Below are 27,971 nucleotides of genomic sequence, written 5' to 3'. Positions count from 1 at the left end.
AGATACGGAACAAAAAATCTAAAAAGTGTCATCTTCATTTTTCAAAAAAACTTTTTCAGGCTACTGAAATATTATTTACAAAAACTGTTAACGTTTCGCGAATCATCATGTTGGCTTCCTCAGAGCTTAACTGGTTGTCCAAATATTTTGGCTATCCACCGACCACAATTTATGCGTTTAATGTGCTGCGATTTATAACGCAAAATTGCAAATACAAAATAAAACCGAAGGAAATCTTTAACACCTAAAACCATGAGATCCTGTTCTAGAATATAAGGTTACACGCGGGTACCTTGCGCAGATAGCTTATAATAGCGCTCGGATTTCCACATTTCTTAATTGCTGCGAGTGCGTGTCACAATCACAATGGAGCGGACATCGTTATGCAACAATATTCGGCGAACAAAAATGACATCCCGCTTCCTAACTATAAAAACACGACGTAGAGCGCGCCCGCAGAACTTGATAGCCCCCTGGAAATTCAATATTTGAAAACGTATAACAAGAACAAAAGGCCCGTGAAGGAAATACACGGTGGTGGCGAAATAATCGTACGCTGAGAAAAATATTGCCGGCTAGTTGACAACTGGCAAAAGCCTGGTGACGTACTCACAGTGATCTATTTAAAACCATGACGTAGGAGAATATATCCAAGTTCAAGTGTCCAATTAATATATCCCGTTTATTATTTGTTTTTCAGAAAAATGTTACAAAAGTTATAGATGAGATTATAATAAACAATTTATAATTATATTCAAATATTCAGGGTCATTTATAAATTTGTGGAAAATAATAGATACTCCCTTCGATACTCATCGCCCAATGTGTTAACGGATTTATGACCACTTTTTAGTCAAAAATGTATCGTGTTTAACACCCTATATTTTTGACACCGCTTCCGACAGCTGTAATTTTATTATGCAAACAATTTTTTAAATTGGTATAGCCTATACGTGCCTTGAAGTTAGTTGGAATTGTTTATGCCGGCTGATCAAAATAAAAAATAATAATTTTCGTGAAAAAATCAAATGGAAGACCCTGTATATTATACTGTATACTGTATATGATGTTTCCATTATAATTTTTTTTAAAAAGAAAGGGTCCTCTTTATTCATTAACTATAATTCTCCATTTTCCGCAACCGCAAAAGACGTTCTATTGAATTTAATTCACTTTACTTACTTCGCTTTTTAATTTACTTTCCATTTTCCCCACTCCAAAAAGAAAAAAACAATTTAAAAATCGTTATATTTTTCGGCAGTAATGACGAAGATCTGACTTTAAGTTGACGTAAAAAAGATGTCACTTATATGACAAAAATTGACGACACTAATTGCCGTAAAAAAGACATCACTTAATTGACATTCGTCTGAGAGTCAAATTCACGTCCTGCTGACGTCATATATAACGTTAATTTCGTTATTTGGTCACACCTGTAATTGCAAATTCTGGCTTTCGAACAACAATACCTTACGGCATTTAACAACCAACATGGCTGCTGACAGATCGTTAACAGGTGTTAAACTGTGGAGAGCGTTGGGTAAAAAAAATACCAAGTACAATTTTACAGGACCCGCATAGCTTTTGCAAAAATCCTCAGAATGTGTGAAAAGTGTAAACTCACATTGAATATTCTTCGGAACAATCTAAAACCAGGATTTCCTATTAAAAAAAATTTCCAGATGCACACTCAAGACTTGTGCATAATTGTAGTTTATGCTACAACTACGCTATGCTGCTACTATTAAAGGTAAGTAAGTACCTTTAATAGTAGCAGCATTTTATGTAATATCTCATTGACTCTCTTTGAAGCTCACAAACATAAACCAATTGAAACCTTTTAAATCAACTTGTACTTGGGGCAACACTTATCCGTGTAGAGCCATATTCTTTTTGCACAAACACAACAAGTTTTCTGTGGGTGGGCATTTTTGTCTCAAAGAGAGACTGATATTACGTGCTTATAAAAAAAAACTGTTTTAAAATATAGCCACCGCAAGGCATCAATTTTTTATTGTAGAACGACCAGTATATTATTTCATGGCTATATGGTACTGATTATTAGGTACAAAGAGTTAAAATTCTGTGGAAAAAAACTATACGTTTATACATATAAGTTTAAAATGACGTCTTCAATGGTAATGTTGATTAGCTATATTTTGCGTTAGATTAAAAAAAAAGTAGAAAACGAGATATGAATAGGGATTATAAAAATGTTTTTTTATTTTAAAAGGACACGCACTATTTTATCTTGCACTAATATTCAGTGAGAATCCCTTAAAGCCGCTACTGGCTAAAATTAATAAAAATATTTAATAAAGATGGAACTTGAAAAGCGTGTATAAAAAGCAATTTCTTTTTTAGAATTTGTATTGAAATTTGAGAGTATCGGAGTTTGTGATGACTCCATAAACATTAAGAGGTTGCTCGGCTTCCTTTCTATATGGCGTTCGATAGATCCGATACATTTTCTCTCAGTGTATGTTGGTTCGTAATCCACCAGTGCGTTTATATCAAAATTACCTCACGGGTTTTAAATTTTCTGTAGCCGGTTGTAAGGGAATATCTCTATTTTGTGTTTAAGAATTCAGTGTGACAAGAGAAGTATACTTAAGACAAGTTGATTTACGATGGGCTTCTAGTTAGCACTCTTCAGTGTCGTTATGTGAAATTTGTGCTTTTTCTCGTGGATTCTTATAACGATTTGGATTTGAGTACTGTTTTCTTATGGTGTTGAGATTGTTTCGAGTTCTAGCACCATTCGAAATCAGTTCTTGGACCAAAAAGAAACTACTGCCTCGACGTTATGGGGTAAGTGCCTAACTTTTACCTGCCGTTTTAAATAGGATCTAATCAATCGATCTATTGAAAAACGTTCTCATAAAATGCTGAGATTACTCACTTATAGACTATAATTTCTAAAAGAATTGGCTTTACCAGGTGTTTCGTAAACGCTGGGCTATATATTATGTGTTAAAATAAAAAGTTGAAAATAAAAATTGGACAATTGTCTATGTTTTGAAAACTGCCCAATATAATCTTTGATCAAAACTCCTATGTAGGCAACTTCATACAGCAAGTAATACAGTGAGCATTTTTCCAAATGGAACAATCTATAGTTTCATCACCTATTCTGGAAAATAAGTAAAAACTCCTTCTAATGATATCTCATGTTGCTATATCTAAATAACCCAAATAAAAGTAATTAAATTGTCAATCAATTCTATTGAAAATTATTATTAATAGCCTTATTGTGAGGGAGAGAACTTCTGATGAATTTGTTTATTTTCCAAAAACAATTTGACCAAATAAGAACAAGAATATACAGGAAGTTAAATAAAATGTATTTTGATTTAGGACCAATGAAATAGATGTTTGTCATATCACAAAAGCGTTCATTAATTATTGATCAAAATTAAGTTAGGATTTTAGCAGTAGCTAAATAAAAAACACGACAAAACAGCATTTAGGAAATAGTAAAAAATACATAAAAGATAACAAATTATTTACAATAAATTTTGAAAGCTATTTTATTTTGCAGTCCTAGAAATGATTTGTAAATTTTCGTAATTTTTCTTTACACCAAAACTACAAATAATAAATAACACTATTGCATGATACTTCATGATACATGATTACATGATAATTTCTCGAAATCCGCTAAAGGAACGTACGTCATTCGCCAAAAGCGTCTAACCTATATTCCGCCGTGAACCACTCTGTATATAATTGTTTAATTAATTTATTCAATAATCTTTAAATATTGTAAACCTATTAAACAACCATTTTAATAATGTGAAATCAGTGTCAGTGTTATTTTGAATAACGCAGTATTTTCTAGTATTTAATGGTTTCCCATATAAAGATATGGTATTTGTTAGTAGCCAGTAGCCGAGCGTAATTGGCAATTTAAAAGAACATATCTTTTATGCACGCAATACTTGTTAAACCTGTTAGACAAACGTAAAGCAATATTTGCATGTCGGAGGGCGTAAAATTTTGTTAACGCTTTTTTATAACAGTGTGAACTTTTTTTATAAATCGGTTTAGTAGATGCAATATGGGTTTGTAGGTCGACAGACTTAAAATATGCTGCGGTGATTTTGTTGCAAAACTGTTTATATACCCAGTTTTGCAACTAGAGACGACATCAGTTAAATAATTCGGTACACCGCGCATACCAATGAACGATGCCTAATATCGACGGACGAACGTATTTCTATCGTTAATTGGATCGCGATTTGCTTATAACGAACCGTTAAGCGCTAAGCGGAATAAATCATAATGTTTGGCTTTTTGGAATTTTCGGAAAATATTGAAACAACTACGGTGACGTATTATACTTTCCGGCCGAGGCACACTGCGGGCGCAAATATTTTATTAATCGAATTTATATTAGTAAATCGAATCAAATTTAATGGCTGCCAGGTTAAGAATAATTGATGAATTTATACAATTTATATTGATTGATGCCGAAAAGATTGACCGGAAGCAAAGTAGTGGATAGACGGGAGAGTATTTTTTCTTCACATTACTTAATTATTTTATTATTTATTAATATTATTAAACTTTCCTTCGAAGTTTTCTTTTCAATTCTCGGTAAATGGCCCTGCAATCGCAAAAAACTATTCATGATATTTGTCGATACGCTACTGAATGTTATGAATCCTACTTCGGTATTACGATAATTTCGTTTTAATATATTTTAAAAAAATAATCAATTATGCACTCATCATTCGTACGCAAAGGGTCACTTTAAAAGACCAGCTTCATTAAACACTGTGGTGAGCCAATCCGAGCGTCTTCACTATATTAGTCACAGTTTGGGGTAGCAAATAGTTTCGGTCGATTTAAAAGAGTGGTGGTTTTTTGACGCAAATTCTGATGGTTAGTTTGTATACCCAAAAAGTAATGGTCGTAGAAAAAATAAAGAAACTTCTTTATAATTGGACATATTGAATATTTATATAATAAATATTTAAAAACATTTGTTTGTTTTTTGATCAATTGTGTAGTTCTCGTAATTTAAGTGTAAAGAATAATAAATAAAGTTGTCGCTACAGGGTGTCCCATTAAGAATGGCTCCCGGCTGTATCCCGCGAAGTATTAGCCGTATGGTTTGCGGAAAAAAAATTCCTAGAAATTATTTTCAAGTTTCTAGAGTTGCCGCTAGAGGGCGCAACTAAAATATCAATATCAAATACACAATGAATTCGAGAAATTCATATTAATATTTGATATAAAAACTTAACTTAAAATTATTAAATTAAATCACATTGTTTTTAAATTTATCACTCACTTAATTTTATTGACAGTTAATTAATCACTTCCAGAATGTATGTATATATTTCAGGGGTCAAACAGCCTTTTTTAATTAATTTTATATGAATGTGTAATTTTAGTTAATAGTACCGAAAATCGTTTCTTTCTCATTTTATTAGAATGAACATAATCAAGCACCTCAGTAATACCATAATCATATTTTTGCAAATGTTTTCGGTTTGTAAACAGACATCAGAATGCGGAATTAATTCCTGAGACACAGCCGAGAGCCATTTTTAGTGGGACACGTAGTACATGGGATATTACATATCAAATATTTCAAATATGGGACTCTATCTAATATTTGGTTTTTTCCCAATGAAAAATTGAATGCAATATATAATGTAATTAATATTTATTTTTATTCGACTCTTATTTGACAACAACAACAACAATTTCTATAGTTAGGAGTCGGTATTTTGAAATTCGCAAATCAGAAGCGGGCTGAAAACTATCATTAGAAAAAGGCGCGATTTTGTTGAAATAGGTAATTTTTATAAGCATTATATCATTAAATAACCTAATAGCTAATTACTACCAAACTGATCTTTTTCTAAATATATAAGTGTTGTAGTATAGGTTTGAAATTAGTTTTTTTTTTGCTCTACAATTTTCAAATCTTGATTGGCAAATTTCTAACAAACTCGAACTAGAAAAGTTTCACCCAATATGTATGTATAATTGCACAAACCGATTGGCGAAAAATGAAAAACACCATGTACGGATTTCACTTCACAACTGCAGCTACAGTGGTGCTGGCAAGGAGGTACGTAGCCGAACGCGTGGCTTCGAGTGAAGCAACTTATATAAGATTGTTTTCACCCAACAGGGAACCGCGTCACATTATGTAGTTGCCCAAGCCTTTTTTCCACATCAAAGGCTCGTGAAAATTGCAATAACATTAATCAACTGGAAATTACCGTTCCAAAACAGTTCTCATGAAGGGCTGGAACAAGGTGACCGTTAATTTTTGGGTACATTTTTGCAAAACAACACGAATTCATTTACTGACATGACTGTCAGAATTGACAAACGTCAAAATTCCGAAAATATCCGATTGCTCCCAAACCCGTTCGGTAATTTCCCGGAAATGTCCGAAGCGGCTCGGATCCCCGGAAAAAAAAGGAATGTAGTAAAATGACATTTATCGCCCTCTAGATCTGTGTATAATTTGCTATTTTACAGAAAGGAGTAGAAACTTAGTATATTATACAACAAGCGTGCTAAACGGCATTTGAGTTATGAGTTTATTTGGCACGGGGGGAGCGAGTGATTAATTAACGAGTTAATTTTTGGGTACATTTTTACAAAACAGCAGGAATACATTCATGGACATGACCTTTAGAATAGACAAACGTCAAAATTCAAGCCGTGTGGTAATATCCCGAAAATGTCCGAAGCGGCTGGGATGCGTGGGAGACGAAACTGATGTGGTAAATGACACTTTCCGCACGCTAGATCGGTGATTATTTCGGTATTTTACAGAAGGAAAAAAAAGCGAGTTTGTTTAACCCTCAATATTCTGAAATCTCGAGTATGGACCATTTGTTTGAAATCCAAAACTTGATGCATTTGTTGTCATTTCCTAGCGTTTTTTGGCAGTTTTACATAGTTCAGATGTTCATATGGAATAGCTGATCATTTTGAACGAAGCAAATCGAGTTAAAATTTGCCTTGCCACTTCTTCACGAAACAGGTTTATAATAATCTTAATAATATATCATGGAACTGTCAGTGGTAAATATCAGTATTGTTTGTGTTTTGCCTCGTTCCGGAATATTCCGGTTATCTTCATCTGCTACTTAATTATACACTATAAAACCTGCTGGGTTCAGTGTACAAAATATGTTTTGATCGACAACGCAAATGCGTTTTAACTTACGCAGATAGTCGCAAATTAGATACATTTTTAAAGGTCACATTTCACAAAGAATAAACAACTACGGAACTAGAGAGGATGCTTCCAACTTCCAACAGAAGTCCAAATGCTCGTCTAAAGCTGCGTACCTTCTTCCGATTAACAGTTGCTGCCAAACACCACAATGTCGGAGCAGTGTTAATCTCTCCACTCATCTCAGATTTTACATTCCGAAAGTGCGTTTTGACATTTTGGTTAGTTCTATCATCTATCGCGAAATAAAAAAAAAACACTTTCGCTTTCAAAAAATTTTTATTCAATTCTAGTTAGCTTAATTAATTATTTAGTTAAGACGACGGTAAGGTCGGTTTAATAATAGTTTTAAGGTTCAACCTTCGTAAATGACAGGCAATTTTTTTGTCGCTTTTGCGCAAATAGTGAATTTTTAATCATTAAGAACACAGGTATTTTAAAATCAATTACTTGTCGAACGGTCATTGTGGCAAGCTGATTGCCCCTTAATTCAGTTTATTTGTAACACATGTACTTATGTTTTAAAGCAGGACAAGTAATTGCAGGTTAATTGCGGTTAAACGTAATTTTGCACACCTATTGTCATATTTAACACGAATTTGGTTTTGTGTCAACAAAGTCTGGAACGATCAGAGTTTCCACCACCAAATTTGTTGGAAGAATTTTCATACCTTGGTCGGTTTCAATCGCCTGTCCTTTTTATCACAATTATCATTTTTCACTGACAAAAGTTAGTTAATTTCATTGTAGTCAGGTCACTCATATTTGTTTATACAGTTTGGACGCTAGGCTGGAGATTCGTTATCCAAAAAAGAAGAAAAAAAGTTCATATAAACGTAGATCCAGAAATGATTGAGCGTCTAAGAGTTAAATATAAAAAAAGGTTTTTTTACAATTGTTAAATTATTATTATCCGATTTTCTTAAAATTTGGCAAACTTCATTTATAATGATAAAGGCTCAATAACATAATGGATATATTTCACTGACTTTTGAATTTGATCAATCATTGATGCTGCGGAGTATTTTCGAATAAGTAGAAGCGTTTATTTTAAAATCAGGTGATATCTATCGTTCAAAGAGTTTAATCTAAATTGCTGTATGTTCGTATATACTACGCAGGTATTTGACTGTGAGCCATCCGATAAGTACGTATAGATATACCTGATTCTCGAGCATTGACCCTGCGAAGTTGTTTCCACTGGTTAGTTCAAAGGGTAAGGGTACTCCATTTATCTTACAATCTTGAAAATAATCATTTTTGTCTTGTGTGCCTGTCGACTAGCAACATTCTTCTTCTAATATTTTTGTGTCTTCTACATAGTTGTTCGATTTTTAAATAACAACAGTCTTTATTAAGACTATAGATTATATTCGCAAAATATGGAGACTGTGGAAAGAAGATTTTTCCGTGTTAGAAGAAGACATGAAAAACAACGCAGAATTTAAAGACGAAGTGGAGATGGTAGTCGAAACTTAATAACAATTTAAAAGACGAACTACCTCAGCAAATAAAAAGACGGATCGATTTGTCTTCCTATGCTAAACAAATTGTTTTGAATGTTTACAAGCAGCAATAAAAACAAGTGCAAGAAAAATTGTTGCAATAGTCAAGAGGAAAGTTAATAGTGTTCTAACACTGCATAAAAAAGTACTGACAATTAAACCAAATTAAGCAAAAATGGTTGGGTGGAAGATGACTTATTTTTGTCTGCCAAAAACGTCAAAGATTCAAGTGTGGATTCCAATGAAAACATGACCGCGGAAATATTTGATGATTGATTTGAAAATAAACTGCTGCTAAAACTATCGCCAAATACTGTTATTGTGTTGAATAATGTCTGGTATCATTTAACCCAAATTAGAAAAATTCCAAATACTTCTTCAAATAAAGAAAAAAATAAAGAATTTCTATAAGAAAATTTATTTTATTTTATTTATATTTTGACACGAAAAAACAACTTCTGGAATTATTAAAAAGAAAGCATTTTAACAAAGACTAGAAAATCGATTCGGTAGCACAACAAAACGGACATGATATCTTGAGATTACCCCCGTATCATTGTATATTTACCCGATTGAGATGATTTGGTCTGAGTTGAAAGCGCTTATAAGAAGAAATAACGATTAGTCTCGGAATTGATCTCTGAACTAGGTGACAACAGTAGCGATAGTGACGATTTTTTAAGTGACTAACTCTTTATTATTATATTTAATATTTTATATACTAATAATGATACTATGTACAAATCTAATGAAATAGAACGTAATAAATGACTTTGTACTAATTTTTTATATACATGTTTCAAGAACTGCTAGGCGAAAAATATTGAAAACATACTTATATCCCGCTTGTTAATGTAGGTAAATAAATTTCTAGGACGGCCCTGGAATGGCTACAGGTAAGGATCTGCTCGGCAGGGTGTGCTATAAGCCGCTGCGGTTTTGAAGTAATAAATTGTAGGGAAAGTTAATCACAGGATCGGTTGCAAAAACACTATATTTTTGGTCGAAGTATACTAGGCCTTCAATACGATAGACGATCAATTAGCATTCTAATTTTTAAAATAGTCCATACTTATAACAAATATAGCCCCGCTTATTAGTTTACAGTACACATGCGTCAAAATATCGGTAAGCAAAAAATTCCTAAAAATCGGCTTTGACAGTTCCTAAACACGTTTTACAATAAGACGGAACAGAAAACAAACTATTTACTGCCAGCGACTCCGGTTCAATCGTGCTTCTGGTCGGGAACTGCTTTTGACTGCAGTAACATGAACCTAACTTTATACTGCTTATATTATATATACGTTTATTTTTGTGTTTTTCGTTTCGGACGTTCTGAAATCCAGGAGTTAAACCCATTCAACAGGTGCAATCCGTTTTCTTATACCTCCGATATAAGGTTAAGAGTTTTTATGCCACTTTCACCGGTGATGTGGCTGCACATGCAGTTGAATGCGCCGTCTAGCTTTTCATTGAAACGGTTTGTGGGATATCGCGAAAATTTATGAATTTAGAAGGTATAACCGAAACACACCGATATCGTTAATTAAGATTTTTCGTCCTACTTGCTCTAGTCGAAAGTGGTATGAATTATGAAATGGCTGCAATCCACCGGCAAAAATGCACTTTGTTCCTACTTTTATTTAACATTGCGTTCTAATTGTCAATGTATTGACGGTAAAGATTCTCATTTGTTCGTTTTAGTGGAAAACATTAAATAAGAGTGAGTAAAAATGATGCAGGTTTAGCTGAAAAATGGATTGTTAACCTCTACAATTGATTTTAGAATTTGTATAACGTTCTCTAAAGTCTATTTCATAAAGGTGTAGAGTAATAAAACTTCATTTGCAATGTGAAAGGACAACAAAGCGAGCCAACGAGTACATAAGTCACTTTCATTGTTTGGTACCGATTTCATCGCGAATTTTTTATGGACTGCGGGTGGTATTGTTAAAATAAAATAAATCGCCATCCTCCAAAAGACCTAGTTTCACTAAAATATTTCTGTATTCAATATTATTTTACTTATGAACAAATATACCGGGCAGTAAAAACTTCATCAGGGTTGAAGTACTTTTAGTTTGGTGAAAAAGAACAAGGACACTGATCTGGCAGAGACGAACTTTGCTTTGGTTACTGATCTTTTGTCCACGGGGCGTAAGTTTTTTCCGAATAAATATTTTTCATGAGTGCCCAAAGAGTAAAAAAAAACATGATCTCCCGAATAAATTAGAATAACCAAAGATCCTATGGTTCAATTTAGATCCAATCATGTTATGATTTCATTCCTCAAATAATTGCCTTTATAGGTCTGATGATGCCAGTGTGAGGAAACACTTGCAACATTTTGAAAATAATAACACTGATAACGGTGTGCAAAAGGTGGCTCGTTAGGATACTAGTCAAAAGGAAAGATATTGTTTTAACAGCATTTAATTAATTTTATTAATATTACATTTATTTAAATTATAAAAAACATATATTCTTGTATACCTGTTGTTATGTCCTCTTCACGTTATAATTAACGGGTCGCCGATTCAATCGATCAAGTAGAAAAGAACCCACATTTTCTACTATGAAATCCCATGCTGGACTGTTTTTCGTCAGTTTTCTGGTGTTACTTGCTCAATGATTTGGTTAAACAGTAGCTTTGGGGTCTTTAATTTTGAATAGCGTGTATATAAGATCTATAGCATTTAGTTCAGAATGATATGGTGGTGTTACACAGTTAAACTATATTTGTGTAAATTTGGCATATGTGATAGCTCTTCAATCTATCAAACTATCTTCAAATTTAATATTTTGGTGCTTGACCCGTCGATAACGTTTTATTTTTTATTATTTTGCCTGCACAGCCTGTGAGCGGAACTTAACGGAATTTTCCGTTTTATTACTCTGCAGTCTAATAATAAATAATATTGGAAGATTTTTGGAACATGAATTTTTCCGACGCAACAGCGGAAATATTCTCGATTACGCTTAACGTCGAATTAATAAACCATTTCGAAAATATTTTCCGTGAATTAACACCGCCTGATTGAGTTAACTGCTAACAGCGACAAAAACTGGAATTCTACAATTTATTAATTAATTTTACCAAACCGGAGTTTTCGATAAATTTTGACAAATTTTCGGAAAGATAAATTTAAACAGCTCTCAATTGCGCAAAAACTATAAAACGTGGGGCCATTAAAAATAAACTCAATATGAGACGAAACGGATAAAATGAAATACATAGTTGCAACACATGCAAAATTATTCGCAAGTCGGTAACCGTGTCGAATCTTTGAAGCCTTGAGTGACAAAGTTGAAGATATACGATTACAACAGCTTTCAATAGGGGACCTGTGATAAGGAACAACCATATCGAACTTGCCGAGTTGACGCTAGGTTACTTTTGTTCAAATTACACTCAAAAATAGTATTAATAATATTAACATTTATTAACAATGGCAACTAATGCAATGCAATGATGGACTACTACGAAATTATAAGGCCAAAACATTTTGAAAAATAGTACAAGAATAATCCCACTACAATATTTTATTAAAAAACTACTACTACTATGGCATCTCTGTCTATTTCATTCTGTAATCGTAGAAAACTGATTATAATAAATTTAACTGTTAAACTGTATTACTTTCGTTGTTTTATTGCCCTTTCGCATCAAATGTCGCAGGGCATTTTCAAGTTTCACGTTTCGTTTGACTTCTAATCGATTTTATAGAAAACCAATTTCTCTATCGGTGGCTCTATCTGATCTGGCAATTTAAAATACAATCTTTTCACGGCTACCGTTTTGCGCTAGAACGCCCAAGTAACAATCAACACTTCTTAGTTGGTTGCACAAATTCGTCAGTCTTTTAAAAGTATTAATTGGTTACTTCTTTTTGCACTAAAAAATGAATTTTGTTGGTATCATTCGAGAGCCTGCAAACAACCTAAACACCTGCTTTAATTGTTGACTTATTTGGTATTCAATCTCTTTCTCAAGAATTTTTATAAAGAATTTTGTAGATATTGATATCGGTAGATCGGGATTTTCCCTCTCTTTCTCCCTCAAAAATAACACGCAATTTATATTAAAAACATTATTGGAATGCAGGAACCATAAAAGAAAGTAGAATATCTGTTATCCACGAATTTTCTCAAACGAATTGGATGGCGTTGCTGAGATTAAAAGTATAATTTTGAGAGCGGGATACGGCTTAAAACTCCAACATCAACTCCTGGGACAAGCCACTTCGGACATTTCTATCGCAAAAACTCTTTGTTATTTGTTGACTGTCCAGTTCTTTTCTTACAATGGAATCGATGCGAAGAGTTTTTTATGGCCATTAAATGGAAACCTTGAAAAATATGTAGCAGTTTCAAACAGTGCAAGCGCACTGATAAAAAAAGATTACGCACTAGATCACTCGCCAACTGTATGCCAAGCATATGTAAAACTTTTGCAAAGTTGTATTATTACAGCAAACATGGTATTACAAAGTGTACACTTAATTTTGTAATAATATAATTACACCATTTACAATGTTTAAGTGAGTACATTTATATATTTAAATTTATGTTTTACCATGATATGTATGTATTTTTCACCAAGTATTGCAATACAATTTTGTAACAATAGGTGTAAAAATCCAAACTTAATATTGTCATGGCGGTTTCATGTGTTTTATAGAAAACTCAATGAAAACAGTCATAAGTAATTTAAAAAGAAATACTCTACAAGAAATTAATCCGAATTTGGTTTTAACCTATGTTGTTGCCATAGCGTTCTCTAATATATGTAATAAAATTATTTGCAGTTAATGGGTTTGCCAGATTTTCTGTTATATTTCATTTTGTTTAAAATATAACTAAAATTTTTGATTAAAAGATAGAACCACAGCAAATAATAATAAAATTGTCAATCTCCAGCCATGACCGCTAGTAAAAAGGTTTCTTAATAAAAAAAAAACGCTGATTCATTTACAATAAATAATAACTAATCTATGAATACTACAGAAAAGCTAAAAAAATAATCATCTACTTAACTTTCAACAAAAGTAATTCAGCAACCACAACAGCTTAATGTGGCTGTACAGTATCAACGCCCACCGATTCGTTAATTTCATTTGCAAAATTTATATTTACATACTAAATTGTATCCTAACTTGGTCACTTTAGTGCAAATTAGTCATGGAGTGTTTTTACATGAAATAACGTAAAAATACAATTAAAAATATACTTACTCCTATGTTAAAGTCTTTTTTAAAATTCTGTTGTATAAAAAAGCGTTGAGTAAAAAAATAGAATGTGAAATTACTTCTTTTTTATTAGTATACTTTTAAAATGTTTATTCTAGGTTGATGATAATGTTGACGAATTTGTTCTATAACGCCTTTTCCAAATAAGAGCCTGTTTTGTCACTGATTCACATAAACCGGCGGACTTACCCTACGCTCGAAAACATTCCCAACCTAAATAACGAGTACACAAACGACCTGGAAAAATCAACATAAACGTCACGCTAATTAGGCAATTAAGTTACCGAAATCTGGAAGACCGGTTGTCCCAATTTTCCCGCCTTTAACTGCGGTGGTAAGTTCGCCACCACCGACAGCTTATAAAAAGAAGTAACACCGCTAAAATTAAATACGTACCTATGTCTCTTCGTCCAACGCGCGCGGTAGTCAGTTTTGGTTGTAACGTGCGCCGATCGCAATATCGACCGGCAGTCTGTCCGCTCTATACTTGTTTCCACGAACACGCCGGCTTTTCGGTCACGTGACGGCCTATTCTTAAATACGGTCCTATCAACTCGCCGGCTAATAAAGTCAGTTTCGGTTGGCCGTGCGCGGTTTCGTCGGGTGCCCGGGTGCTTTTTTTCTCACTTTCGCTTATTGTCACTGTTTATTTGACTTTTTATTTTTTTTTTTCGTTTTGCTCGCGATCTTCCCGCCGTTCCGCTATCAGTGATTCGTGTCTGTGATTCGTTACTTAATTACTCCTTACGTAAGTGTCCTTCATTCTTGCTTTCTAGTTTTTTTGATTTTTCGAAAGTCCGGTGGATGAAATTTTTTTTAGCATGGAAGTGATCGAAAGAATGAAAACGTCGTTTTGTAATTTTTAACGGACGTCCCTTTAAATTCGTGCGTGTGTCTACTTTGCGCAGCTATATACGTTATCTGTGCTCTTATCAAAATTTCAATGGGATAACGGGAACGGTAACCACTAATACAATAAATTAATAATCGCGCATTGCCAATATCGTAGAACAGGTAACTATATCGTTAAATCATAGTTGCTTTTATTTATAGCAGCTTTATTAATTAAGTCGAATGTTAAAGTTCCACTCGATTCGTATTAGCATAATAATTATTAATATTCCAAACTGTTGCAACGAGATTGAAAGGGAAAAACGAGTGAAAATAAAAAAAGCTTCTGGAATAATAAAAAAAATATAATAAACTATACCTTGCAAATGTCGTAAAGGGACTACAAAGGTCCGAGGGCGACAAAAGAACAAGTAATTAACGCAATAAATAAAAAAGACTAGCTTCTAGCACAACCCTCCAATAGGTACATTAGGAGTGGGTCCCACTAAAAGTAACTAAACCAATGATCAAAGTTTTTAATTATTTAATAAAATAAATATTGTAAACCTTGTAAATAATGATTATTTTGCATGTGATTTTAAGGTCTTACAAATTTTAATTATGTAAATTTCAAAAACAATGCTAAAAATATACATATACATACATTTATTTTTTAGTATCATCCTAAAACAACAGCATTAATAAATCGTAGTCTTCGAAAGATAGAATGTAAACAAAATTAAAATATAAATTAGCGAGTGAATTTGACTGCCGATTATTCGCTTCTCCATGGCATACTTGGTTTTAGAAAATGAATTGTATGCCGAAGTCAATCAATTTTGATACTTGTGTTATTTTCATTAATAGGTGATTAATTAACGGAAATACAGTGTTCTAATCATATTTAATTTTAAGAAAATCGTTAGCCTTTCAGTGAAATCTATCCAACAAAAAAAAAAATCGAGTCATTAACAAACATTGTACTTAACCGAGACGCCCGCGATATTTCAAGCACCTAGTATTAGAACCTCATGGAAATTAGTATAGGAATTCGTTGACACCTTATTCCCTAATAGCCCTTCTCGATATTTGACATCAAAAATAAATCCCAGTTAGCCATGACTTCAGGTTGGTGTAATAAGAAATACAAGTTTTTAGTGCGTTTTTGAGAGATCCATCCAACAAAAAAAAAATCAAAATCAAACCATAAACAAAGATTTTGCAAGGGTGTACTGTTCTTAGTGGGACACACTGTATGTGCTAGTGGATTAACATTATTGGCTAAAATAAGATGCTGTTTATGACAATATTTGGATCTACGATCTTGATTTCAATAGTAAAACTTTTTACGTGTTCAGCCTTTAGTCTTTTAATAAAAAACTCCTTTTTGCATTAAAAAATGAATATCGCTGGTGTCATTCGAGAGCCTTTTTAAAAAAAGTAATATCTGTCGACTCTACTTTGGTTTTTATTTTCATGAAGTCACTGAACTGCACTGATGTAAGAATGTTGGATAAAGCAAGGATAAAATTATGTTGCAGATTGCAAGGATCATGAAAGAAATCAGAATATCGGTTAAATGCAAAACTGTAGCTTCAGGCACTCGATTAGGTACGTTATGGAGATGACAGAAGTCAAATTACAATATTTTGATCTACAATCTACCGTTGATTTGAAGCAATAATAAAATTGATTGGGGATTCAGATTAAGAAGAAAAAATATCATTCGAAAGGATGTACTTCGGGAAATATAGACGAGCAATCTTTGCAAATATTCTGCTTCTGTGGGTACGCGTCGAAAGCTGAGTACACATTCGCCAAGTCTCACACACTAAGTTAATTGACATGTACGAGCAGCATCAAATCAATCAGTTTATTAATTTATTACGTATAGGCTCTCGATACATCATATCAAGTATACTTGACAACTTAAGAGGCCAATCGCAAACTTCTAAGCCGCTTCAACAAACCAATATCAGATGTAATGTTAATAACATCCAATTTAGCATCCAGGCAGTGTTAAAATGAACTACGTTGACATATCACGCGTGGCTTATCACAAGATAAAGGTGATGGTGAAACTTCAGAAGATAACGCAAATGCAATGCCGAATTTTGAACAATTTCAGAGTAGCAGAATTTTGATTCTTCTGACGCGTTAGGTATAATGAAAAACTCTTGAAATAAATGAAACTTAAGTGGCCAGGAAAATATTTTAAAGCAAGTAAATTAAAGCAAAAAGCATACTTGTTAACAACATCCAATATCCAAACGATGTGTTAAAATCATATAGCTAGGGGGCTATAGGGCCATGCCCATGCCCATGCTGACAGTACAGGAACTCATGAAGCAACTATGTAATATTTTTCTGAGAAGGTGCATTGAATGTGCGCATGCGCAAGATTTAAATTTTCGTTTTTAACCAATGACAGCTCTGACGTTGGACCCATAAGACCTTGCGGCTTTCAACACACAACATGACCGCTGACAGATCGTCCATGTTTGGATGAGGCATTTTTACAACAGTATTTTCTCAAAGTATGTCGAAATCCTATACTATTTTCAGGCAAAAAGGAGTTAAGGTGGGGATGAGCAGTGCAAAATTGTAGTACCCGCGTCGGCGTCAGTATAATTCTGTAATTTGGCGTTTTTGTTCTGTTTGTTCTGTGTATTTCTTCATGTAAGCTATTTTTCCGAGGTTTAACCTCTATTGAAATAACTTTGCGATGCTAGATATCGCACAAGAAACATACTTAGTGGAAAAAATGTTCAAAATGTTCAAGAAGCACCTCCTATAGACAGTAGTAGTGCTTGTTCTGGTAAAAATTCAACTTGTAGCTTAATTGTTATTTTATATTTCCTGTAACTCTTGTAAACTAAAACATATTAACCCAAACATTCTTCGCAGCTATTTGAGTATACCTAAAAAAAATATAGGGAATTCTGTTTAGTAATTGCTATAAGTCTATTTTCAAGTTTGTTAAATGTGAAATATATAGGAATCACTGTTTCTCTAAGATTTATTTATTTATTAGGTCCTCATATCTGCCACATTAGCTGTAATTTGGTAAAACCACATATTATACAAGTTTGTGAGTACGGCAGGGGGATATTGACACCAAAAATGAAAACAACTATGACACTAGCAATTACTTATCTCGAGTTTGCCTTTTATGTTCATATTTCAGAGATTGGTGTTGCGTTCTCATAAACATTAATCAATTTTCCTGGAAAAATTACGGCAATGTCACACCTAAGTCTGTTGGGGGTTGACGCATGCGTAAATGATCCATACCTGAGTCGCATCACTATTTACCGTAATAGGGTCACTATATTTTCTTATAGTTAAAATAAACCAAGAGCGAGATGTCACATGTGAACCAATGACTTATCACAAGGCCTCCTGCGTTAACTAGGTTAGAAAGAACTTTATAAGACCATTTGCCAAGAGAAATGTTGATTTTTTTTTATTCTTCAGATTTATCAGATATAAAGAAAAACTCTTGAAAAAAAACGAAACCTAAGCGGTAACGAAAATATTTCGAAGCAAGTGAATGAAAAGATTCGATAGGTGTATTATTTTGTCACGATATGTATACTTTATTCCTTGCTAAAATGTTCAAAGCTCCACAGATTTCGTAATATTTGTCCCATTGTTACAGAGTAAATTATTAACCGTGAAGGTCTAACCAAATCAATATTTTAACGTTGAAAAGTGAACAAAGCCATCCCACTTTTTGGACAGCATCCACTTTGCGTAATACAGCGACTCTTTGTTGAAAATATCGCGGATCGGCCAGTATTCCGAGAATAAAAGGTGACTTCACGTATACACAATATAGCAAATATAGTTACCGGCAACCTACATACAAAAACTGTCGTTAAAATAACATCATTGACCGTTAACGACGGTCATTCCGTTTATTGAAAAGCTGAACACGCTTCGTTTGCCGAATTAAACTTTAAAAAGTTTAATTGTTTAAACTTCATTTTTCGATACCCGCGATGTTTCGTTATAATTTAGTCCGGCCTCAAATAATAGGTGCCCTTTACTTATACCCCACACGATACGCTCTAATCAGAAATGTCGAACTGACAAAAACCAATATAGTGAAAGTAATCACTTTGGAGCGAGCGAACAGGCAAGAGCGGCCGCCACACGCGGAATTATTGATTTTTTTTGTTTATATCGGGTGGGTGTCCGTAACATATTTTACGAATAAGTGGATGGGGTTGAAATGGTGACTTTTATGCAACGCGTCTCGCTAGGGAAGCGCAATAACATTGGAATTACTCAATGTCAAAGTGGACGTTTCAAAACGCCTGACATTGTAATTTTTTCCCTCATTTAACAATTTTTTTTCGCGCCGATATCTATTTAACTCAATCGAAATGACATGTGTATAATTAAATATTGAACGATTCATTCGCGTTACTTTTTTAAGCACAGCGTACAAGGCAAAACGATTTAATTGGCATATGTATCAGGTTTCTATTTGCGTGTTAATTGCAAACTTTGATTTTTATTAAAAAAAAACAAAAATCAGTGATTTAAAAAAAAGATGTTTTTTTTTTTTTTAATTTTAATTGGTTATTTTTAAATTTCATAAGAATATGTATCGTTCGTTTTTTTTTCTAGCAATTGGTATAAACCACTATAAAAAATAAACTATAAACTTGTGGTAGTAAGCAGCAAGAATTCAGGTAGGTAAATAATATCCTGTTTTATTATTTTTATAACTTTCCATCTCGTGTGGTATTCACAAAAAAGTTTTCAAAAAATGTCATGTCCGTTTTATCCTTTCTCACCAAAATTTGAATTCAGGCATATTTTAATTATGTTATTGTTTATAATTTGTAGATACTTAATTATTTATATTTTTTACGATACATAAAAAGAGGTTTTCGTACTCATATCGTATAACTTTTTTATCTTAGGAAAGAATGTACACGATTTTCAATGTATTTGAAAAAAAAGTTAACCGTATAACTTTATTAATAAAATCCAATCAACCAATTACTAATTTTTTAAAGGAAAATTGATGTAATGATGTATTTAAAAAAAATATGTTTTCTGATGAAATAATATAAAACGTAAATGGAATACAGTGGTGTACATCACAAAAGGATGAGCACGAAATTGCGAAACTGCTACCAATAATAAAACAGTTCCTGTGTGCAACTGCTTCCTCAGCACTTTTGGTTTTGTAGACTGTAGATATAATAATATGATGGGTATAGAAAAAGGGGGAAAATTAGTATTTTCGTCTTACTTTTTTAAGGGCAGCAAGTTATAGTTTTTCCATATCAGATCGCTATTCCCTGTGAGATTTTAGCATATACCAAAATCGTGTCACAAAACGTCGAAAACCAATCAGCCGTATTATTTGTCCAAAAAAGCTAAGTAGCTAAGTAGTTCTAATGCAATGAAAAATAGTTGCTCTTTTTACCACGACATAACACACCATAATTTCAAAATCTTCTAAATTAATCAACAAATTATCAATTCATATTTTAAGCGACTTATCTTTACTTAATTACTAAGAAAGGTTAAAAACATTTATTTCTGATAATGAGGCCGATTTTTTAATAGAACGATTTCGCTTGTATTAGGTCTGCGAATTTTTCTTGATTGCTTAGATTGATGTCCATGGGTATTTTTTTTATTCTTTTACTTTAATTCACTATATACTAGATACTATTCTATATGCTATATACTATAAAAGCGGTTAACTTTAAAAGAGTCTATTGTCCTTTTTTTTTTCAATTTAAATAAATAAACACACAAAAAAAATAGTAATAATATTAGTACTATGTACCAAATGCGGAATTTTGAGGTTGGATTAGTTTTGCTTATGTATACGTCGCATTTTGTTTTTTTCATCTTTAACGTCAAATATAGTTTATGCGAGAGTTTATGTTATTTTTATATAGCGTGAAAAATTTTTATAGGAAATGGGATTGCTTTTCGGATTTGTATTTATTATGCAAAAAAATTACACATTATAACCGAAACAAAATAAAAGTCGTCATTTAATTCATAACTTATGCTTAAATAATTCATTACATTAACGTGGGGTCAACCAGAAACGCTATTTCCTACATTATAATGTTATATAGATATATTTTCGTGTGTGGTTCAGATAAGCGTCTCGCATGCAATCGCAGATTAAAAATATTTTATGAATTTCACTCATGAAATTTTCCGAGCGTTTCAGGAGTGACCTCGTGTTAGATTTATGTACTATAACCCAAAAAATTAGTTTGATGGCAAATCGACATAAAATATGGAGAAATCTGAAACTAACACATTGTACAAACATTTATTATGATTGGGAACCTGGTTGCTAGCTTATTCTCGAATTTTGTAGCAAACATTACATATGATATATGATATATGGCATATATGATATGATATGATATGGATATGTCTTTTTTTCAGTCGTATTTCTTAGTTAATTCCAAATTCTTCATTACATTAGCTGAAGCCTAGATATATGGAACCTCATCATTGTGTGCGTAAGACAACCAAAGGGCAACGCTAGAATAACTATGTACCCTCCAAAGTATTCTTACAAAGCTGCCGAACTGCTGAATTTTCTCTATCCTATTATTGAATTTGTATAATTATTGGACTATGTAAAGTCTGTAAAGTATGTAAATTGGATGTGTAAAGTCTGTTCATAGATATAAGAAAGTGACTAACTGATACGAATTAAAGAAAGACCCGGGCAAGCTGTAAGAATGAAATATGGCCGAACAGGTCCGTACTTTGCTTAGAATTTAATTATTTGGGGTTTTGTTAGGAAAGATACTAAACAATATTTATTTATTTATGTATGTATTTATGTTTAAATCTAAAATAAAATTACAAATTATTTTTATTACCTACTTACTTAAAATTATTTACATAATATATCAGTATCACTACCCCTATCATCGTCTGTTCTATATTATTTGCAATATGGATATACGATTATTCTTCTTTTTCTATATGTTTAACAGAATTTGCCCAACTTTGTGGAGGGATGTTAAAAACTTCGGTTTCTATAAGTTTGAGGACATTGGAGTTAACACGGGAAAAACATTGTTACGACGAATGGCAAATTTCAGTTGGTGCAAACATGTTCAATGGGATTAAATATACAGTGGTAAGGTGGAAGGAAGTCTTAAAACTGTATGCCCTAGATTTTTTGCATAATTATCACAGACGTATTACTTTTGTAGGTTCAAACTTTGTAGAACCTCAATTAATTGCTTTTTGGTGTAATCTTCTTGAAAATAAATGTCGTTATTGTATATGTAGTTTTGGATTGTTGCGTTTGCGTCACATGAGGAAGGGGTTTTAGTCAACTGTCTACTGTGATAACTTGCAATTAAATCAGCGGTGGTGTCTTCATGGTAATCCAGAGAAGAATCTTTAATATTTTTCGGAGACAGAAAAAGTCCATTTGGATTCGAACCATCTTTCGAGCCAGCATGCAAAATAGTTATTGTTTTACCTCTTTTTGATAGCGCGTTTGTTTTACACTTATCAGTTGAGTCAACCCAACCCTTCTCCGGGGTATCATAAGTGTGGAACCAGGTTTCATGCAAGTAAATAATTGGCCTTTGTTGTTCTCTGTAAATTCTAATTGTTTCTAGATATTCCAGTCGCCATTTCCGAATTCTAAAAGATTTCATTAAAACTTGCCTTTTGTCAATTGTTTTAAATTTAAAACCCATGTCTTGAATACACCGTAAGGTAGTAAGTAAGGTAAGGTAAGGTAAGGTAAGGTAGTTCTGCCATATTTAACACCAGTTTCATCTTTTTCAAACCTCCTATGTGTTATATCTTGATCACTTTCATCTACACTCGAGAAAATGTCAGCATCGCTTCTTTTTTTCCTATCTGAAATGGGATTATCCACAATTTTCCATACAGTTGATGTTGTAATTTTCGCCAATGTGGCCGTTTCTTCTAAAGATGCTTGCTTGCTGCCACCACGTTCAATGAGAGTCAAATAAACATTGTTTATACCTTCCTTAGTCTCAATAGAATAGTGTTTTCTACATTTGGGCGGGGGGACTAGACCCCCACATATTTTGCATAATTCGCACACGATTCAACACACGTTGTATTACACACGAAATAAGAATGATTACTAATAAACTTAAATTAAGTACTATACCAAAGCAAAGAATATTAAACACATGTAGGTATAAAATTATTTTCTATTACGGACCACAATTTTACCTGAATTTAAATTCCGAAAATTAGGTAATAATAATATAAAATAATCTTGTTGCATTGTATGTTAATGACCATTCAAAAGCAATTGGTCACCTTCTTATATCTATGAACAGACCATACCTTGAAATAAAGTTGAACAGTGGCCTATGGGTGATGCTTTGCTTTTGTGCGCAAATAATTTCTCCTTTTTCAATTGTGTTCATGGATAAATAAAGACCCTTTGTTATTATAGCTACCATTACAAAATCAGGGATTGAAAGGGGAAAGTTGCGATGGGATATGGACCACTGGTTTTCTATCTATATAAGCACAATTAAAGATGATTTAAAACTGCAAAATACTACTTCTGACTGCCTTGGCTTCCAGCAAAATATTTTGCAGTTGGAGTAGTATTGCCATAATAGTGTTTGTGCATAAATGTGAATAAAATAAATTTGGGAATTATCCTACACGCAAAATGGACATTTCAAACTCGCATGGAGTGAATCATTAGTGATTCAAATAGACCCCAACTCTCTTATTGCATTATACTATGCTTTTGTTCATAGTAAGTTTTCTTTTCCTTCAACAGATTGAACCCCAAGTTATAACGTCTGTATAATACGCTTGGAACTACTGCGAAATAGATTTATAAGATGTATCGAGTTCAAAACAAATAAAAACATTGAGGATCATAATTATAGTGCTATTCGTATCAAAATTCATAATTGTAACTTTTTAAATATTGATATTTTTGCCACGTCATTTAAATGTTTTATACGTTGCATAAAAATATCTTTTAGAATAAAAAATTTACTGAGCAAATATATTTTTTTTAATGTTTTTGCGCGTATTGAGCTATATTTTAAGTACACAGTGCTTCTCTTTTGTTGATCAACGATCGTATGAGTTTGTTTTTTTATAATTATAATATGTATATTAATAATATTAATAAATAAATATATAAGAATTATTACAAGATTTTTAATAAAGCTTTGAAGCGGATTGATCTTGCAGCTAAGCCAATTTCCACACCAAGAGACGACGCGTTACCGTCTTATCTTCGATAGGTTTCCACGATAAGCGTTATACAAGCGAAACAGCAAAAAAATCGCGAACGCAATTGTTTAAATAAGGATTTGTCAGGTGTCAAGTGCTATATGAAACAACAATAGCCGTGTATTTAAATTTGTCACGAAAGGTATTGATTCACGAAAACTCTAACTCCATAATTTAGTCCAGATGTAAAAATGTTAAACTTTTTAAGTTTCGCGTCGAACTTTCCGATATCCCATTAATTTTGTCGAGGCTACGGGTAATTAAAACTATATTACAGTTCTTAAGTGAAGGTGTTGCACAACGTTGATTTTAATAAAATTGATTGTTCATTTTTAATGTTGTTTTAAATAGCGTCGGCGATAACAAAAGTAGAATAAAAATCAAGTATAAGTACTTGACTTTCTACGGAATACGCACTTGTAATATAGGAGCAAATTAAAAGTAGAAAGATTTTAGTTACAGTAGTTTACTGGTGTTAAAGTTTAAATAGGCGTTAAGATTATAGAGGTGAATGTTTAGAAAAATTTTCGGTTGATATTCAATTGTGAATTATTGTAAAACGTTTTAGCAGCATAGTTTTACTGGTGCACTTATAAAATATTTGTAATAAAAATAACTTTACTTTGCCTCACCACAGACGAATTTAACTTATAGCGTATTTAACCCATATTATCACAAACATAAAAAAAAGATACTTTTTTTGCTCTGAAATTATTTATTTTGTTGCACTTAGGAATACATTACATGTGTCAAAAGAAAAATAAAAACTCGAAACATACAAAAAATATTGGTGCGTAAACGAACCACTGGGAAAAAACATTAAATAATGTTTTGGGGCACATAAGATGTAACATATAATTTATACATAAATATACAAAAGAAAGTTCAAATTCGACAGAAAACAACTAAAAGTAGATTGTTTTCCATATAGAACCTGATTTGATAAAAAAAACGCATATTTTATGGTGCGTGAGCACCACTGGTAACACCCGGTTTCATTTTTGCTGATATTTTAAAAAGAATGAAGTATATAAATTCACGTTACACTTATTACAAACGTAAATTGTCTGGCTGTGGCAGATTCTACATCTCCTTCGGGCTTTATTAGCAGGAACAATCATGAGGTGACCTTGATCATCATAACGCTTTATCAGTTTTTAAAAGTCGCAAAGCAATGTAAAATTTAAAATCAAATCAATCACTTCGTCATCAAAAAACATAAAATATATTTCAAGCGGAGTTTTTCCAGAGAGCCTGTCGGATATAGGAGTGTGAGTGTACTCGATCTGACCTTTCTTCCATTTGACAGTAGAAGCAAGCCTGTTTGCAAAAACCATACGTCTTCTTTTGAATTCCAGGGTTTCATCATCTGATGAGTCCCATTCAGGTTCAGTAGTTGATGAAGGGGAGAGCTGTATCATTCGGTGTATGTAACTCGGAACTTCGAACTATATCAGTTGGTTTCCTAAACTCTTGTAGATTTATGTTATCGTTCATATCTTCTTCGTCAGTCAAGGTATCCACATCGGGTGGAATATAGACCTCGTCAATGTGTTTTGTAAATATTTTTTCACGTTATTTTTAGCATAAACTTACAAGGAATGGAATGCTACAATACATAAGAATACGTAAATCCAAATAATACTTACGACTTTCATTGTTATTGTCCTCATCCATCACGATCTAATCCATAGCCGCCTCTATTTTCTTTTGAGTCAAATACCTCGGAAATGTCATATTTTACGAATTGTAAGGTATAGTACAGTATAGTATTTCCAATGTATGTTTTGTGCGATGTAATCTACATGCTATAGACTTAACAAAAATAGCAATTCAAATCCATAATATTTTTTTTTACTATTTCGGATTTACTTGAAAATGTGATACAAAAGTATGTGTCGCTTTTGTTAAGTTTTTAAATCATATATAAGAACTTTCCCTTACACATAAATTAGCGATTTCTACGGTTTTATGTCCATTAGTAGTGATAATAATAAAATTTCTAAATGGATGTGCAAAAATATTTCCTGGATGTGACAAAAAAAATCATAGAATATATGGTGCATTAACGCACCACTGGGAGAAAATTGGTTAAACTTTATAGCCTCATTCCTGAAAATTTGTTTGCAACATTAACAAATTGAAAAATAAGTTTCGGTCCCAACTGTTAAATTCACAGTGGTACATCTCTCAACCTACTATATGTGGACTTCTTTCATATCATTTCTTTCTCAGTTTTGGCTGGTTCAACTCTTTTATTTTCTTCTATTATTAGGGACGACTTTTATTTATTTATTGAATATATTTATTAGTTTCGGACATTTGCTAGTGGATATGTGACACATGGCATGTAATTAATTTGTTTTTCGCAATTTTGAATCCGCGAGTTTTCACGATAACGGGTTTGTGCAGTTGAGTGATACTAGCCACTGCAAGTTAGACTTCGCCCAGTCAGAGTTATTGGCATTTCTTCTTAAAATATTTTGCCATGTTATAACTATAATTCGGGAACAACTGTTGCTATATGATAATACTTCTTCTTGTTTTATATTTAACCTAAACATGTTCATAAATTACTTAAATCATTTTGGCAAAATTTTGTTGAATTTTTCTTAACGACGTATCAGTAATAATGATAACAGTGCCAAAACCACGATGTACAAGATCGGACGCAGATATGACTTATAGTTGCCAGATTCGTAACGTCGATTCGTAATCTGCGGTTATTATCTTTAGATTACATTTTCCAACCTTAATGCAGCTCCAGTAGTTTGCCTTTTTAAGATCGCGACCTTTACCGCGGAAATAAAGAATTATTTTGACCCAAGGTTGTTGGTTAAACCTGTTACGGTTTTTTTCCGCTTTGCATTGACATGCTGCGACATTATTTCTACCGACATACGAGATAATCATTATTTTCTCACAACGCGTCTTAATGTTTTAGCAGAATGGACCTCTAAACTGAGTTTAATTAAGAGTATATTACTTAAGTTGTCAGAAAATTTGTGACAGAAAAGTTATATTTAAAATATCCAAAATACAAATTAGGAGTCGCACATGAAAGCAAAGATTAACAATGACTTCCATGTAAAAATTTAGAAATCTTAATTTACAGCTAGTACATAATTCCGAAAAATTTGTCAAAAAATTGTGGGTGACTGAAAATAAAATTAAAAAAAAATTAATCCAACAAAAACTCAACGAAGGCCTACTAAGTTTGTCTTTTGACAAAATTATGAAAGTGTTCAAGACTGGCAAGAAAAACCAACGAAGTCACTTTTATTCAGCAATAATTAGACTGTCCATTTTATTTTTCAAAATGTAAATCGAGGGCAGACGTCACTCAAATTTCAGAAACTACTAGAACCGTTTCTTAGATAAGATTAAAAAATATTTTTTCTTGAGAAATTTACCACCCTGTTGGAATAATACTATATTAGGAGTGGAGTTTACCGAACGTGTTGCATACTATACTTTTTCTACGACCGTTAGCTTTTGGGTACATTTTTTCAAAACAGCACAAATACATTCACTAACATGACCGTCAGAATTTACAAACGTCAAAATTCAAAGCGTCAAAATTCAAAGCGTGAGAAATAACTCCGCAAACATCCGATTGCAGCAAACAAAGTGTCTTCTTAATACCCCAACTTCATTAGACACCGCTGGAAGCCATTTTGATCGTTTGCTGTACTTTAGTATTGGTTTGAGAGCAACCGGATTGTTTCGGTAGATATTTTAACGTCACTCAGTGAATATGTTAGCGCTATTTGGAAAATATACCTAAAATTAATTAATGGTCTTAGAAAGTATGCAACACCCAATGCATCTTGACTAACGTGTCGTTTATAAAACTTGTTGCATAATGTACCATTCTCACTCCTATGAGATTATCATAAT

The 27,971-nt window shown here is 32.7% G+C and overlaps 1 protein-coding gene across 1 annotated transcript in view; it reads left to right on the top strand.

Moving 5' to 3' along the window:
- Nucleotides 1-14,524: 14,524 nt before the first annotated feature.
- Nucleotides 14,525-27,971, top strand: part of LOC132703366 (elongation of very long chain fatty acids protein AAEL008004-like) — a 41,959-nt gene continuing 28,512 nt past the window's right edge. The window contains exon 1 of the mRNA XM_060672583.1: nt 14,525-14,718. The gene's annotated coding sequence lies outside the window, so the exon portion shown is untranslated. The remainder of the gene's footprint in view (nt 14,719-27,971) is intronic.

This window comes from Cylas formicarius, unplaced genomic scaffold (assembly GCF_029955315.1).
Source record: "Cylas formicarius isolate icCylForm1 unplaced genomic scaffold, icCylForm1.1 PGA_scaffold_6__28_contigs__length_40554024, whole genome shotgun sequence".
In the NCBI taxonomy this organism is placed as follows: domain Eukaryota; kingdom Metazoa; phylum Arthropoda; class Insecta; order Coleoptera; family Brentidae; genus Cylas; species Cylas formicarius.
This window is presented reverse-complemented; position numbering and strand designations above follow the sequence as displayed.